Source organism: Panthera tigris, chromosome B2, assembly GCF_018350195.1.
Source record: "Panthera tigris isolate Pti1 chromosome B2, P.tigris_Pti1_mat1.1, whole genome shotgun sequence".
In the NCBI taxonomy this organism is placed as follows: Eukaryota; Metazoa; Chordata; class Mammalia; order Carnivora; family Felidae; genus Panthera; species Panthera tigris.
Window position 1 is genome coordinate 3682345 of NC_056664.1, and position 16633 is coordinate 3698977.

The following is a 16633-nucleotide window of genomic DNA, read 5'->3' on the forward strand; positions in this document are numbered from 1 at the left end:
TCGACAGAGGAGCGGAGTCAGACGGGGCACAGCCATCGGATATGGAAGGCAGGAAAGGAAGCAGATACTCTGGGGGGACGACTTAGGCTTTCCCAGGGCCCAGGGGCTTCCTGAGCTGCGGATTCTGGGGGCCAGCAGCCCCCAGCAGCCGCGGTCTGGGGCACCAGACACCCGGTGGGGTTCTCCGCCCCTGGGGCTGCTCCTCCTTTGCGAACAAAGTACCAACAGCACATCCCGAGGACCTCCCAGACCCCGTGCTTGCAGACACTGTCCACCCCCCAGTCTAGCACAGGGCCTGGAGTGTAGCCTCAACTTGAGCGAGTCCCTACTGAAATGTGTCGTAAATGTAAGGTACACGCACACGCAATGCGGAGATGTTAGAATACGAAATGTTCTCTATCTCACCGGGAGGTGTTTCACATCAGCTCAGAGTTCAAATAGCGCTAGTCGGGTTATTTGGAGTTAAGCCAGATACCGTATGAAAGCGCACTTCGTCTGTTTTCTTTTTACTAGTTTAAACGTCGCCGCTCAAAAAACGCAAACCCTGTCCGTGCAGCCCGCCTCTGGGGCTCTCACCGTGTTTCTCCTACCAGGCGGCGCTGGCGTGAAACCAAGGAGCCGGTGCAGAATGGAAGGTGCTTGACCCCAACTGCAATACCTCTTGACCCTCCCGACTCGGGCGTGCATTTTCCCCTCTGCAAGGCTACGGGGGCTGGGGCGCCCCCTACCTGAGAGCAGGGCACACCCGCAGAGGAGCGCCAAGAAGAGAAGCGAGCCCCGCGCGCGGCAGCGGGGGGCGGCCGCGGGCTCCATCAGCGCCACCGACCAGGCACCCGGGAGGGTCAGCGCCCGACCGGAGGCCTGGGGGCACCAGACGTGGAGAGACCGGCCGAGGAGACGGGGCCCCAGCTCCGATCCAAGTCCAGCTTTCCTGTAGCCGCGGGGGACCGTCAGCGCGCCCCACGCTGTCTCCGGGTTCAGGTACCTCCCGACGGATGGGCTCATTAGACGTTCCCTGGATTAAGCCAACGACACAATGATCGGGGAGGCAGTTTTCCGCCCTCCCCGACTCACTTCTCTCGCCAGAGTTGAGTTTCTTCAGCTGTCACCTGATATTTTTCCATACCCTTCCCCTCCCCCCCCCAACCCCCCCAGGAATCCCGGGGTGCGCTGGGAGGTACCACCGGGAAGCGGCTCCTCTCCCGGGGACCCCGCCGCCCACAGAGTGGGTTCCCACCTACCGCCCCACCCCTGCCCCCAGAGGGGTAGCGCTACCCCTCCTCCCTCCCTTTCCTACCTTCTAGAATTAACTTCTGCGTTCTCTTTTCTCCTCTGACGCTCAACTAACTGATGATTTTCCTGTGGTCCGTCTTCTGTCTAATCTCATAGTCACAAACAGAGAACAAACCGCCCTGAAATCGGAGAAGAAAAAACAAAAAGCAAAAAAATTTACCTTCGCCTTCCATTACTCGCGGAGTGCCCAGCGGCAGGACCTGAGACTAGGTCCACTCTGACCGCGGAGTCCCAAGATCTCAATGAATGGTCTAGAGCCCAGGATTGGCCGACTGTGGATGGGCCCAGCCAATGGTATCCCTGAGCCTACTCTCTCACCAGTTACTAGGCAGAATACACAGACAGTTTTAAAATCTCACCGCTGCAGACAGCCTTTTGAGATGAGCTGACCTTTTAAAAATTTCCTTTTCTTTTTTCCGGAAGCGAGGTAACCACCAGGAGAGATATCTGAGTGTGTAGCGGCTGGAGTTGGGGGTGATGAGACAAAGACAAGCCGCCCTCTTTCCAAAGCCAGAGGAATCTGTCCCAGTTGCTGGGTTTGTGGGGAGCAGGGAGGAGGGCACCGGAGAGAGACGGAGGGAACGCAGGGAGGGGTGCAGAAGTAGTAAAGAAGGTGCCGTGGCCATTACGGGCGCCCTGTCATTCCTTCAAAAACTATTGAGTGAGAGATGCTAAGGATGCGAGTGTGAGATGCTGAGTCACCCCAGGGAGGTGACATACCAGCGGGGACAGGAAGGTGGCACTGAACAAAGGCTTTCTCCTTGGGCGTCACGCTCTGTCGGTCTGGTTGAGTCCAACGTCCTCTACACCCACACGGCCCCCCTCCCATGCCCCGCAGACCTCAATCCGACCATCGTATAGCTTTGTTCTAAAGTCACCTTCCCAAAGCACATCTCTTAATGTTTCCCCAAGGGCCCAAATGCTTCCCCGAAGGCCTCCAACTCCCTTCTGCTTCGATTCAAACCTGTGCAGCCAACACACCAGCAACGGCTCCCCTGGCCTCCTACCCGCTGCTGCCGGCCCAGCTCCCCCTCGCCCAAATCCTTCTCCACTTCCGCCTCTTGAATCCCTGCCCCGCCTTCTTGTCCCCTCCAAGAACGACTCCAGGCGTTCCCGGTCTGGAGCGTCCTCAGACTCTTCTGACCCCCGAGGCTTTCCCTGTTACTATATCCTGTCCCGCGTTATCGTAGGTTAGGGACCTTGCACGTCCCCGCAGATAACTTGCACCCTGGGATTCCTCTCTCCCCCTCTCCCCTGCAAGTCCCAGCGGGGGGCGCCGCACACAGCGGTTGTTCAGTGCGCGAGTGAAACAGCTAAGTGCCACGCCATGCCCCGGCGGGCAGTCAAATGTGCAAGGCCTGCCCTCTGGCCCGGCCTGGGTGGGACGCCCCCACCAGCTCCAGTCCACGGTGGGGCGGGGAGGAGGCAGCGGGGCCTTATCACAGGGACGCCTACCGGAAGACAGGAAGTGAGCACGGCTAAACGGATGGGAGTGGAGGGAGGGCCGACGGATCCGATCAGGCATTCACTGCACTCTCAGGGGCAGAGCCTTGTAAACAGACGCCGTTGATGTCCAATCCCACCCCACCCCTCCCCGACCCCCTCAGGCGGAAGGTTCCTGCCAGGTGGCTCCCCAGATGCCTGCTTTCCTTCTTCCCCACCTGAGAGCTTTCTCTAACACAAGGATGCTTGCTGCTTCGCATGTACACAGCCTGACCTGGAAGTTCAGGGGAGTTAACCCCCCCCAGGGGCGGATGGGGCTGTGGGTAAATGGCCCAGGCTCCCCACCCCTGCTGCGAGGATTCTGAGAACACTGGGTGGGATTGAGCCCCATTGCCCACATGGCAACCAACTAGTTAATGTACCCTTTATGCCATTTTTTCACTTGGTTGACTTTTTGTTCCTTTTATTTATTTCTGAACTTGGTTTCCCCCGGGGGGTCATTTCCCACATGGACGACCTCGACCTTGACTCAAAAGTCAGCTTTTGGGGCACCTGAACTAAGATGGAAGGAACGAGGTGGAAACGTCACACGCTTTGTCCAACAGTGAGAATGATCGTTTCTGGAGAAGGGCCCTCTGACGTCTGTGCCTGTTTTCTCTACGGAGTGACATTGCACATCCTGTCATGGTGTCATTTCCTTTTCTGCGAGCTAATAATTTATGTCCTTTGCTCATTTCTCTACTGGGCTGTTTTTTATTTGAAGGAGATTCGATTTTTGTGTAAGGTGTGAGTTGTATATATTCCCCCCCACCCCGTTTTGTCACGTTATCTTTGCTGAAGGATCTAGTATTCACCACTTCTCGTCGCCTGTCACAGATTTTGGCCCACAGGCAACACGCAGGAAATGTTTGTGGGGGGAGACAGCTTTGTGGGGGAAAGACACATCTCTGGAGGGAGAAGGCTGGGGATTGCCGCTCTGTGTCTCACCGTCCCTGCAAAGACACAAGTCACCGGCAGAGAATCGACATCCTCCTTGGAACAGCCGCTCTACCCGAGGCTGCGTGGGGTCCTGACCTGTGACGCCGGTCCCAGGTCCCCGGCTGTCCCTTCCTGGCTGAAGGGGGAATTCTGATGATACAGGACACACGTGCCCCAGGGCTCTCTGCAGCCGCACAGACCCTCTCCGTCTGCAACCCTAGGCACCGCCGAGGCCCGGCAGACTCTCTCCGTTGGCGGGTCTCCACTGTGCCTGGGGCCGGGGACACAAGCCGGTGGACGTGCGCTCCAGGCGGATCCTGCCATCTTCATAACCCTTCGTTTCAGTATGAACCTCTGTCAGAACCCAGCGCCGGACAAGGAGCTGTGAGCCAGCGTTCTCGGGGCCACCAGCATCAGCAAGACTCAACAGGCTTCGGAGGGGACGCTCACACTGGGAACTTCAGGAAGGGGTCAGTAGGGAGCTGTTCACAAAAATGCGGGATGGAGCTATACCCCAGGGCCAGGAACAGGGGACCCCGTTACCACCCACCCCTAACCCAAAGGGGAGGAGGCAGAGAGGCCGTTTTGGAGGCCTAAAAGAAGGCGGTCGTGCAGGCAGGGCTCTCTTAAGAGGAGCCGTGAGCTGTGGAGGGGAGTGTGGCCAGCGAGCAGTGGCCCTGCAGGGACAGAGCCCAAGGGGATAGTGCGCCCACAGTGCTCCCTCCTCTCCCCTTCTTCCATCTTCTGCCCTGGCTCCCCATTGACCAAACCCAGCCAGAAGCCACAGGCCAAGAGGGCCCCCTGAGGAGAAATGCAACCCTTGGACATCGGCCCGGACTCAGTGTCCTGATGGCCATAAGCGATTTCAGGGAACATCGACATCAGACGTTATCACCGTGACGGATCCAGCCAAAAACGAGACCGCGCGACAACTGCGTACGAACACGGAGAGAACCGTGAATGCTGTTCCACACCGCAGCCAGGCCCAGCCATCCTCCTGTCCTGGCTTTGAGGGACCGCTGCCCCTCCTCCGGTGACAGCTTTAGCCTCGTGAGATGCAGCCTTCCCCCAGACAGGATTTAGGAAGCTGCCCACCTGCAGGACCGCCCCTGCCCCACCTCCCTGACAGCATCCCCTCCCTGAACCCTCCCCCAAATTCCCTAACACGAGCCCAGACTCCAGGCCACGTTTTCTCTGACGCCCTCTTGCTGAGACTGGGTTAGAGGCGTCGGAAACCACTTCTCCAATGCAGAGGTGTCTTGGGGGGCCTTTGATCCGAGAGCGGGCTCAAAGGTGTTGCAGAAACAAAGTGGGAAGGCAGCGCAGGCTTCCTACTCGTGACCAGCTGAGGTGGTGGGGGGGGGGGGGGGGGGGCGGGGGGCGGGGCGGGGGGGGTGTTGGTGGAGCTTTCGGGTGCATCTGGAACAGGAACTCCGCATTTGTCCCCAGGTCCCACAGAAAAATGAGCAGGAGCCCTGGGGGCCACGTGCCCAGATGGTGTGTCTGAGCGGCCAGACCAGCTCTGGACGGTTGCTTACTTTGTTATAATCTATCCTGTTCATCCTCCTCTTCATTCGTATTTCTTTCTTTCTATTAAAAAAAAAAAAATTGTAAATGTCTATTTATTTATTTTGAGAGAGAGAGAGAGAGAAAGCAAAGAGAAATTCGGAGAGAGAGAGAATCCCAAGTAGGCTCCGTGCTGTCAGCGCAGAGCCTGATGTGGGGCTCGAACCTGTGAGATCCTGGTCAAGAGTTGGATGGTTAATGGACTCCACCACCCAGGTGCCCCACTATTTATTTATTTCCGGTCCTGGTTTTTTTTTTTTTTGTTGTTGTTTGTTTGTTTCGTGCCTTCTAAAGTAAGTTGCAGACATCAATGCATTCCACCCCCCATGACTTCAGCACCCCTGTCAAGTAGAACACAGTTCTGAAATGCTCAAGGCACCGACACTGTACTTGAAATACGTGTAGGAGTAACTCGCAGTTTATGCTCTAAAATGATCAGTGGGTTGTGTTTATCTGGGCATCCTTGGCTCCTAGATGCCTGGCCATTCCCAGCCTTGTCGCCAGTCTGGCCCTAGGTGCCTGGCCTTTCCCAGTAAGAGTCAGGAATGCCTCCAATAGGCTTTTGTGAGCGAGGGGCCTCGGGGACTGCCCCTTGGGATGCCTTCTGTCCAGTCTTTGACACCTGCTGGGAGAAGCGCTCCCTTCTCCACTGACATCACAAGAAGGGACTAGATGCTCTTGAGGACCTGTCCCGACGACGTAGGGCCCCACAACCCCCTTGTGAACGAGTGAGGAACGACAGAGTTCAGAGATACAATAACAGGGGAGTGAGAGAGTATGAAGTAGCTTGGAATGTGGAAATCTGCCCTTCCAGGCCTCAGGCCAGGCTAACAGACAGGTTTGTTGAAGCCAACTGCCTAGTTAACAGGAAATACTGTTTCCTCCAAAGTCACTCTGCCCCTGCAAAGCCCAAAACAGCCCCCTCCTCTGGGCGCTTCCTGCTTTGTCACTGGGAAACTGTCTTTAACTTTCACATTCTACCAAAAGCTTTGATGTTGGAAATCGTACCGATAAGAATGAAACCTTCTGGAGGATCCCCCACTAGTTTGACCCAGAGAAGCAGCTTGATTTCTGAACTAGATGCTAAACTTCAGGTAAGGGCCCCTAAAGGTGCATTTCTGCCCCCCAGATACTGGGTAACTAACATACCAGAGCCCCTGACTGTTGGTAAGGTCATGTGTGTGTTCTTGGCCCAGGCACGTTGATTATAATATGAATTTGCCAAATCTTTCTGATGTTTTTAGATTTTTTTTTTTTTTTTTAGCTAAGCTCCATGCCCAATGTCGGGCTTGAACTCACAACCTTGAGATCAAGGGTCACATGCTCTACCCACTGAGTCAGCCAGGAACCTCTGGGTTGGGGGCTATTTAAAGAGGGATGTACCAAGCCGGGAAAGTGAGGAAACTTTTGGAAATCCTACCTCCCTGAGGAACCGTTGCTATTTCTATGTATTCTGGAACACGGAAGGTATAATATATATATACATATATATGTACATATATATATACACGTATATATATGTATATATGTACGTATATATATGTATATATATACATATATATACGTGTATATATGTACATACATATACATATATATGTGTATATATATATACATACATATATATATATACATACATATATATATATATATGTATGTATATATATATATACTGCTTCGAATATCATTAGTCGCTGTAACAAATATATTCCAAAATATCAGGGGCTTAATTCAACAGTCATTAACGTCTTGCTCACATCATTGTCAGCACGGTTGCCCCTGGTTGGCAGGTAGGTTTTGTTGTGTGACTCCTTTCATCTGTGAGTCCCCATCCCTGACAGCAGAGTCCTTCACATGTGGCCGGAGAGAAGAAGAGAGAAAGTGGCTTTGGCCCAGAGGTAACACACCTCACCTCCACCCATGTTCCCTCGGTGAGAATCAGTCCGTGGACCCACTTAGAAGCAAGGGGTGCTGGGAAACGTATTCCCAGGCCAGATGGCCAATTACCAGTGACAACTCCATTCTGTGGGAGGAAAACCCATGGATTTTGATGGACAGGTTTCTCAGCTTCCGTGGGGAAAGCTGTTATTCAGAGCACGCCTAAAACAACAAGCCCCACTGTCCAATGATCTGCTGTGGCGAGAGCAAAGAAATCTTGCAGACTGTCTCTTCTGCTTCTATTTTTGTTTGTTTATTTGGGGGGCTATTGTTAACCCAAAGAGGGGTGCTCTCCAGAAATGTTGGTCTCAGCCCCAAGGATGGTAATTTCTAGCTGGCAGAGTCAGAACACTTGAAAAGGCTCATGGGAGGTGGGGGCGTCTTGGTGGCTCAGTCGGTTAAGCATCTGACTTCTGCTCGGGTCATGATCTAAGGTCATGATCTAACGGCCAGTGGGTTCTGGCCCCGCGTCCGGCTCTGTGCTGACAGCTCAGAGCCTGGAGCCTACTTGGGATTCTGTGTCTCCCTCTCTCTCTGCCCCTCCCCCGCTCACACTCTGTATCTCTCTCTCTCTCTTAAAAATAAACATTAAAACATTTAAAAAAAAAAGAGAGAGAAAAGAAAAGGCTCATCGATTCATTGAATGGAGCACATACCTTTAGACCCTATTTCTGTTTTAAAAATAGACTGTCCCCGAGGCCAATTTGTAGAATTTGAGAAGTTTGACTTCGGGATATCCAGTCTCCTCTGGGTACTGAGTTTCAGATGCCCAGGGCCTGCTGACTTTTTAACCCTATCCCTTATCAGACAGACTTCTGTGAGGCAAAGTCTCTTCTATTTCACATTTGCATACTTGAGGGAAAATGGAGTCAGTGCCTGAAAGACAGGGTCTGTGCCCAAACCGATGGTTGAATAAAAACAGAGAGGAGAGAGAGAGAGAGAGAGGATCATTATCTACCTTAAAAACTCATCTGCTCTTTTATATCGCATTTGAAATTTCTTTTACATTGCATTTGCAACCTGTGATTTCTAATTCTTGGATAAAAGGCTATCTCCCTCATGAAATAGATTTCAGGCAATAGTGAGCAGGTTGGAGATAAAGTTTCAGGTGCTAGGGAGTCTTCTCAGCCCTGGGATTATCCTTCATCCAAATCAGGCCCTGGAGTTAAGCCTGTTTTCCAGGCTTTCCCTGGGGCGGGAAGAGCAAGGACCCTCTCTCCTCAGGTCCCCACCCCCCAACTTCACGTTCAGCAAGATGATTCAGCTGCTCAGATTCACAAAATAGGAACCTCAGACATGGACAAACTAGTCCTCCACCTGATCAATGGCAAGGATTTACCATTATATATATAAAAAATAATGGCAATAATATTTACTCTATAGTGGGTGTATGCATATTAGACAGGTTTCTCTTGGTTTTGTTTTTAAGATTTTTAAAACTAATTTACTTATTTTGAGAGAGAGAGAGAGAGAGAGAGAACGCTCACAAGCAGGGGAAGGGCAGAGAGGGGGAAAGAGAGAATCCCAAGCAGGCTCCGACAGGGCTCGCATTCATGAACCCAGAGATCATGACCTGAGCCAAAATCAAGAGTCCGATGCTTAGATGCTTAACCGGCTGAGCCACCCAGGCGCCCCCAGACAGGTTTCTATTGTTAGGATGCCTCAGATAAACACCGAACATCTCGGGCGATTATGTCAACATTTATCTTCTCTTCCGTGGGTGTGCAGGTGTCTGGGGTATAGCTGGCCTGCGTGTGGCCGACTGGGTTGGACTCCAGGCTGGACGTGGAACTCCAGCCAGCTTAGAGGTCTCTTTATTCTCACAGCAGGACCTACAGGACTCAGGTGTCCCCCGTCCCGGCAGGTGGGCAGGTGGCAGAGCTAGGGAGCCACGCCACACCCCGAAAGCACATTCGGAGCCCTGGAGCATTTCCCCCACCTTCCGCTGGCCAGGCCCAGAGGTAATGAGCAGGGCACCGCACAGACACCCGCCTGGAGCGGGGACCTGGGGGCAGGGGCCTGTGCAGCACAGCCCTGTCTGCAGAAGCAGCATGCGCTAACCAACGCATGCACGCATGCACACACGCAAGCACATGCATGCACACGTGTGCACGCAGGCACACACGTGCAAGCACGCGCACACGCAAGCACGCACGTGCATGGACATGCACACATATGCATGCACGCGGGCACACACAAGCACGTGCGCACACGCATGCACACGTAAGCGCACACACGCGCACACGCATGCCCCCCCCCCCCCAATCCCACCACCAAAGGAAACACAGTCGAATCACTATTCTCGTCGCCGGCCACTGGGCCATCCTCTCAAACCAACTCTGGAAAGTCATCCCTGCTCCTCCTGTCCTCATACCGCCAGCATCGAGCCCACCAGCAAGTCCTGTCGGGGCTACGTCCAAATAAACCTGATTTACATTCTGTGATTCTGTGGTTACCACGTGGTCCAAGCCTGCATTTCCATCTCCGTTTTTTGAACAGTCTCCCTCCTCCGCACTTGGCCCCAGGTACCCACACATCACAGGAGAGGGAGGTTCGACATGGCAGGCTCCCCCCAGATCCCCCAGGGGTTCTTGTGTTAGAGTGGGTAGTTAGTTACTGACAGGATGCCCGGAGGCCAGCATGGAGGAGGCCGTGCCCAGCTGCAGGGAGGGTCAGAGGCCCGTCCTGGCCTCACTCCGTGCGAAGCCCCATCACACCAGATGGCCCCAGATGGTGGCACCAGGACAGGAAGCCCCCAAGCAAGTGAGGAGGAAAACCCCCTAAATCCTGCTTCCTGCTCTAAGTTATATTCTACCCCCTAGTTAACAACTGTTAAAAAAAAAGGTAGAAACCCCAACCCCCAGGGCGCTAAGCTCCCTCTCTCTCTCTCTCTCTCTAGCTCACCCGCTCCCTTATCATGAGAGTGCACTTTTCACTTTAGTAAACTTTCCTGCTTGTGTCACCTGTCCGCTGTGCTATGTGTCTGTCCTTGAATGCCTTCTCATGACAAGACAAGACCAAGAACCTTTGGTGACCCCTTCAGGTCTGGCTGGGTCAAGGCTCCAGGGTCCGGGCTCTCCCCAGTTCACCCAGCAACACTTGCAGCTTAAATAAGATCCAAATCCCTTGCCATTCTCCACAGCATGCCTCCCTCACTGAAATAGGGATCTCAGTGGCCTGGGTGGGGACCTTATTAAAATGCAGAGTGACTCAGTAAATCTGGGGTGGGGCTTGAGACTTAGCATTAAAAAAAAAAAAATTCTTTTTTTAATGCTTATTTATTTTTGAGAGAAAGCCAGAGACAGAGGGTGAGCAGGGGAGGGGCAGAGAGAGCCAGAGACACAGAATGGAAGCAGGCTCCAGGCTCCGAGCTGTCGGCACGGAGCCCGATGCTGGGCCCGAACTCATGAACCGTGAGATCATGACCTGAGCTGAAGTCGGACGTTCAACCGACTGAGCTCCCCGGGGCCGGGAGACTTGGCATTTTCAGTGAGGTTGGTGCGTGCATTAGGCTCCCGGACCCGGGGCGGGGGGCGCCCTCTGTGGTCTGCTCCCCACTTTCTCTTCGGCCACACCCCTTCCAAGGCCTTCTCTCTATTCCTTTTCCACTGAAGGCTTTCCTGCTCCAAGGACTCTGCCCCCTCTGCCTGCACACTCTCCTCTCAGCTCTGCACTTGGCTTACTCCTCCTCAGTCAGGTCTCAGCTCAACCGTCACCTCCTCAGATGAGCTACTCCTGACGCCCCATCTTGCTGGAGGGTTTCTCAATCAGCACTGTCGACATTTTGAACCGGACAGTGGGGAGCTGTCCCGTGCACTGTAGGACGTTTAGCAACATCCCTGGACCCTCCCCTCTAGGTGCCAGTAGCCCCCGTCCCCCATTAATAATCAGTAATGTCTCTGTATGTCGCCAAATGTTCCCTGAAGGGGTGCAAATCATCCTCAGTCCCCGGCTGCCGCCACTGTTTTATTTCCTTCATAGGTTTTGTTTACTTGTTCATTGTCATTGTGCAGCGTGAACTCTGTGTTGGTCTTGGGCCACCTCTTTCTCTGGCACTTTGAACAGTGCCTGGTATATTGCAGGTGCTTGGTAACTATTTGTGCAATGGAACGATGAAGGAATGCATTTTTCTTCCCAAATGAGCACTTCATGATTCGTGCCCTGCCATTTTCTAATTCAGCAGAGTACTGGGAAGGTTCTCCTGCCATTTTTTTCAGCATCTTAAAAAAATTTTTTTATCAAGGAAATTTTCAAACATACACAGAAGTAGAAAGAATCGTATAAGGGATCCCTCAGCCGTGCATCCCCGGCTTCAGCAACCTTAACGTTCTGCTAGAATGGAAAGTATTCATCTCTCTGCCCTCATTTTTCTCCCCACACACCATGTGATTTTATCCATAAGGATAAATCTTTAATAGTTAAGGACTTGTGGGGCGCCTGGGTGGCTCAGTCGGTTAAGTGTCTGACTTTGGCTCAGGTCGTGATCTCGAGGCCCGGTCATGATCTTGCAGTCCGTGGGTTCGAGCCCTGCGTCGTCGGATTCTGTGCTGACCGCTCTGAGCCAGGATCGTGCTTCGGATTCTATGTCTCCCTCTCTCTGCTCCCCCCACCCCTCCCGGCCACCCCTCCTGCTCACACTCTGCCTCTCTCCCTCAAAAATAAATAAACATCAAAAAAAAGTTTTTTTAAAAAAAAATAGTTAAGGACTTTTTTCTTACATAACCACAATGCCTTTATCATGCCTAATAAAAATTAAGTCTAGGGTAGTTTCTTTGAGTCATCTAAACCCAGTCATATATAAGTTTCCCCAATTGTCTCAAAAATGTATTTTTACAATTGGTTTGTTCAAATCAGGGTCCAAACAAGGTCCGGTCCTTGCCATTAAATGTGTGTCACATTCAATGGTGTGTAAGAGTAGGGATGAAAACTAGCTTTATTAACTGCTAATTGCTGCTTACTCTTTCACAGGCACTATGCTACTGTTTTATAGATGCATTATTGCATGTAATCCTTAAAACACCACTTTTATTTTTTAATTTTTAAAGTATAATTTACTGTCAAGTTGGCTAACATAAAGTGTACACAGCGTGCTCTTGGCTTCAGGAGTAGATTCCCATGGATCATTGCTTACATACGACACCCAGTTCTCATCCCAACAGGTGCCCTCAATGCCCATAACCCATTTTCCTTTCTCCCCCCACCCCCCCAACAACCCTCAGTTTGTTCTCTGTATTTAAGAGTCTCTTATGGTTTGTCTCCCTCCTTCTCTGTTTGTAACTATTTTTTCCCCTTCCCTTCCCCCATGGTCTTCTGTTAAGTTTCTCAAGATCCACATATGAGTGAAAACATAGGATATCTGTCTTTGACTGGCCTATTTCACTTAGCAGAATACCCTCCAGTTCCATCCACGTTGCTGCAAATGGCAGGATTTCATTCTTTCTCATTGCCGGGTAGTATTCCACTGTGTATATAAACCATATCTTCCTTATCCATGCATCAGTTGATGGACATTTGGGCTCTTTCCATAATTTGGCTATTGTTGAAAGCATGGCTATAAACACTGGGGTACAACTGCCCCTCTGCATCAGCACTCCTGTATCCCTTGGATAAATTCCTAGCAGGGCTATTGCTGGGTCACAGGGTAGATCTAGTTTTCATTTTTTGAGGAACCTCCACACTGTTTTCCAGAGCGGCTGCACCAGTTTGCATTCCCACCAACAGTGTAAAAGGCTTCCCTTTCTCCACATCCTCGCCAGCATCTCTTGTTTCCTGAGTTGTTAATTTCAGCCACTCTGACCAGCAAAACACCACTGTTACATGGTGAGTTCATTCTACAGAAGAGACATCTGAAGCTCAGAGCCACCAAGTAAGCTGCTCTCCTCACAGACAGAGGAACAGGGTCTCAGATCTAAAGCCAGATGTCTCATCCCAAAGTTTCTGCTTGAAACTGCTATGCTGTTTTGATTCTGCATGATAATAGAGAAAACAGTGGACAATCATTTAGGTGGTAGATGTTATCACACAAAGGAAAACATTTTCAAGGAATATTTTTGACTTTATGGAAGGAATGCACAATGCATTATGCCACCAGCTGGCTGTGACCATGATGTAACATAGCAGGTGTTTTTCCGCTATACGGTGAAACTCCATGCTTAATCTCCAAAAATGACCAGCCGAAGAATTCAAAAAGGATTTGTTGAGTCACTGGGCATCATTCAATACAGGTCAGATTAATTTCTGGGTAAATTTTAAGTTGAACCATAAAGTTTGATATTTGAAAAGAATTCCAAACCTTGGCCACCTGAGATGCCCACAAAATGCAGAAATCCTCTCAAGTACATCCTTCACGGCAGCATCAGATCTCTGCTTAACCCCCCCCCCACGCCCCCCCACCACCAGATTGGCAGCTCATTACCTTACAAAAGGAACAAGGCTAATTGTGAGAAAGCTTTTTCCCCTACAGTGCAAAATCCTCGTACCTTTTTTCCATCTTTTGTTGTAGCTCTGCTCTGTGAAGCTAAAATATTAATCCAATCTCTGAAACAGTATAGCCCCAAATGTCATGATTATAGTAATAAACTCCCTGTCTCTCAATTTCTTTTTTTATTGTTCACACTTATGGAGCGCTCGCTAAGGCCTATGCTAACTCATTTGTTCCTCATCGGAACCTTGAGGTGGCGCTGCTGTTCTCATTTTACAGATGAAGAGACTGCTCGGAATCCTTCCTGATCACTCCCTCCTCCCCTGCCTTTATCTCTCTTCCATGTTTATTTTTTCCGCATAACATATGGGTCACCGTCCTCGCTACGCGCGTTCCTAGTCTATTTTCTCTCCCTCTCACTAGCGCCGACTCCAGGAGACCAGACGATCCGTAAGGTCTGGAGCCCTGCTCTAGCCTTTTGTCTCCGTGTCTGAGCTCCGACAGGAGGACTGCACCCGTGGCATGTTGTCCAGAATAACCACAGACATGGATTTAATAAAACTGTAAAATACTGGGAAGGTCTAGCACTCTTGACATCCTCACCCCGAAAATGTGCCTCCTCATGGATAGAGCAGGCTTCCTGGTTTTAATCCACAATATTTCAGGCTGAAAATAAAAGCGTTAGGAAAAAATGAGACAGTATCTAGAACACGTTGTTAAATGTGGCAACAAGGAAACTACAGACCCCAAGTGGAGACACTTGGGCGGAGTCACCAAACCAGGGCTTTCTTTATCCCTAGCCTGAAACTGCAGTTTCAACCTCCCCCAGACAAGCAGTCTTAACTGGTCACTTAGGAATTTTCTGGTCTCCACTAACGAGGTAATCTGCTACAGGGGCCTCTCCCTCCGCCACCCCCTCGCCTAACAGAAGGTGACTTTGCGCGAAGCAACCTTTCCTTTTCTTTTGCTAATAACCGCCTGGCCCCACCTCCCTCCTGGAAAAGCCTCCCATTTCACACAGCCTCTCAGAGCTCCCCCTCTACCTGCTGGACGGGATGCTGCCCGATTCGTGAATCGCTTACTAGAGCCAATTCGATCTGCAAATGTACTTAGCTGAATTTTTGTTAACAGATGCGAAGTTTCCTAACTGCCATCCAGAGAGTTATGATTTCCCTGCAATAACCTGCTTTCCCCTTCCCTTGCTCTGTCCACCTCGGTCGTTCCTTTCGGCCGACCTCCTGCGCTCTTTCTCCCCTCCCCCCCCAACTCTGGCCCCCGCAGGGTCCCCCTCCCCCTTCCCCCGCCCGGCCCTCCTCCCCCTCCCCGGCCGCCCCCGCCCCCGCAGGGCCCTCCTCCCCCCTCCTCTCCTCCAGCCCCCCCCCCCCCACGCTCATCGGCAGGCTTCTCCGCCCCCTAGTGGCCGCCACGCGTGTCTGCACGCGCCCTGCGCGGGGAACAAACCACCTCTCCGCCAAGACCACCTCTGGTCCCGGAGGTGGCCGGGCGGGAACCCCAGGGCATCCCCAGGACCGAAGAGTCTGGGTTTTGCCCGTAAGAACGTTATAAGGTAGCAGGATTCCCACACAGAGAGTCGAGACACCGAAGCTTTTTAATTTCCAGGAAGCAGCTTTATTCGCGCCGGCCCCGCTTAGTTGGGTTCGAGCGCCCAAGGTCACGTGGCATAGTTTTTAATACATTTTTTATTTCTTGGTGTCCCATATATGGTAACACACACAAACACCTAGTCTGAGTAAGTGGTCTCAGCTTACAAGGTCACGAGGGATGTTGCACGGAGGCGCATAGCCAGGTTACCTTGAAGTTTTCTGCCCTTTCTTCTCTCTCCTTGGGGAGCGGACCCTACCACAATAATAGAATTAGGAGAGCCGTGAACAGGTTTGAACGCTGTGGGCCACACGCTCAGGACTTAATCTGGGGGCTCCCTGTTTCCTCGGAACTGAATCTCACTTTGGGGATGAAGACTTCTGACCTGTCCAGGGGCGGCGAGGAGTCACCGGTGGGTGAGTGCCCTCCGCCTCCCCAACCTTGTGCCCTGGTTTCTCAGCGAGCAACCACGCAGATCCTCTCTTCCCTCCGCTTCCTGGCGCGGGGGTCGGTGGGTCCCCTGGGCCTCCACAGGACAGGTCCACACCTGGAGGGAACCCTGAGGAGCGTCCCTCCATCCTGTCGTTCTGCCCCCTGGTTCCTATGTCTTCGATCTCACATAATCTCACAGGTTTTTGTTTTTGTTTTTGTTTTGTTTTTTTTTTTTTTTTTTTTTTGTACTGTGACGCACAGTGAGAAATACCTTTTATATTATAACTTGGGACACACAATCAAATTTATAGATACTGTACACTCTTTTTTTGTCCTTTTATATTTGAATTTGCTTATCTATCTATCATCTATCCTGTCTACTCTTGATGTCACCTGGGGCTGGGGAGCCAACGGTCAAGGAAGAATTCTTGAGATGGTTTCAGTGCAAAACAGCACCTTTATGAAAGCACGGGGACGGGACCGGTGGACAGAAAGAGCGGCACCTGTGTTGGTGAGAAGCGGCTGGAAGGTGTTGGGGGCTGGGGGCTAAAGGTAGCGGAAGTCTCTAAGGAATCTGGCAGCAGTTTTAAGCACCTTGAGAGGCCAGCTGCTGCTAAGGTTAAGTTATTTACTCCTGCCAAGTAGAAGGTCAGTCGTGAGCCCCCTAGGATGTGCGTCAGCAGGCCATATGCTCCGGGAGGTAATTGCAAAAGTGACCCAGAGCTCGGCTCTCATGGTAAAGCAATAAAGGAAGTCCTCAAGGGCTGGAGGGGGTCACAAGCTGCCTGGATGCTTGCCAGCCACAGCAAGTCTGGCCTTTCATTTTCTCTGATCCCTCTTCTAATCCATTCTGTTCAGCTTGCTTAATAAGAATCTGCCATTTTGGGGGCGCCTGGGTGGCTCAGTCAGTTAGGCATCTGACTTCACGGTCTGTGGGTTCAAACCCGGGGTGGGGCTCGTGCT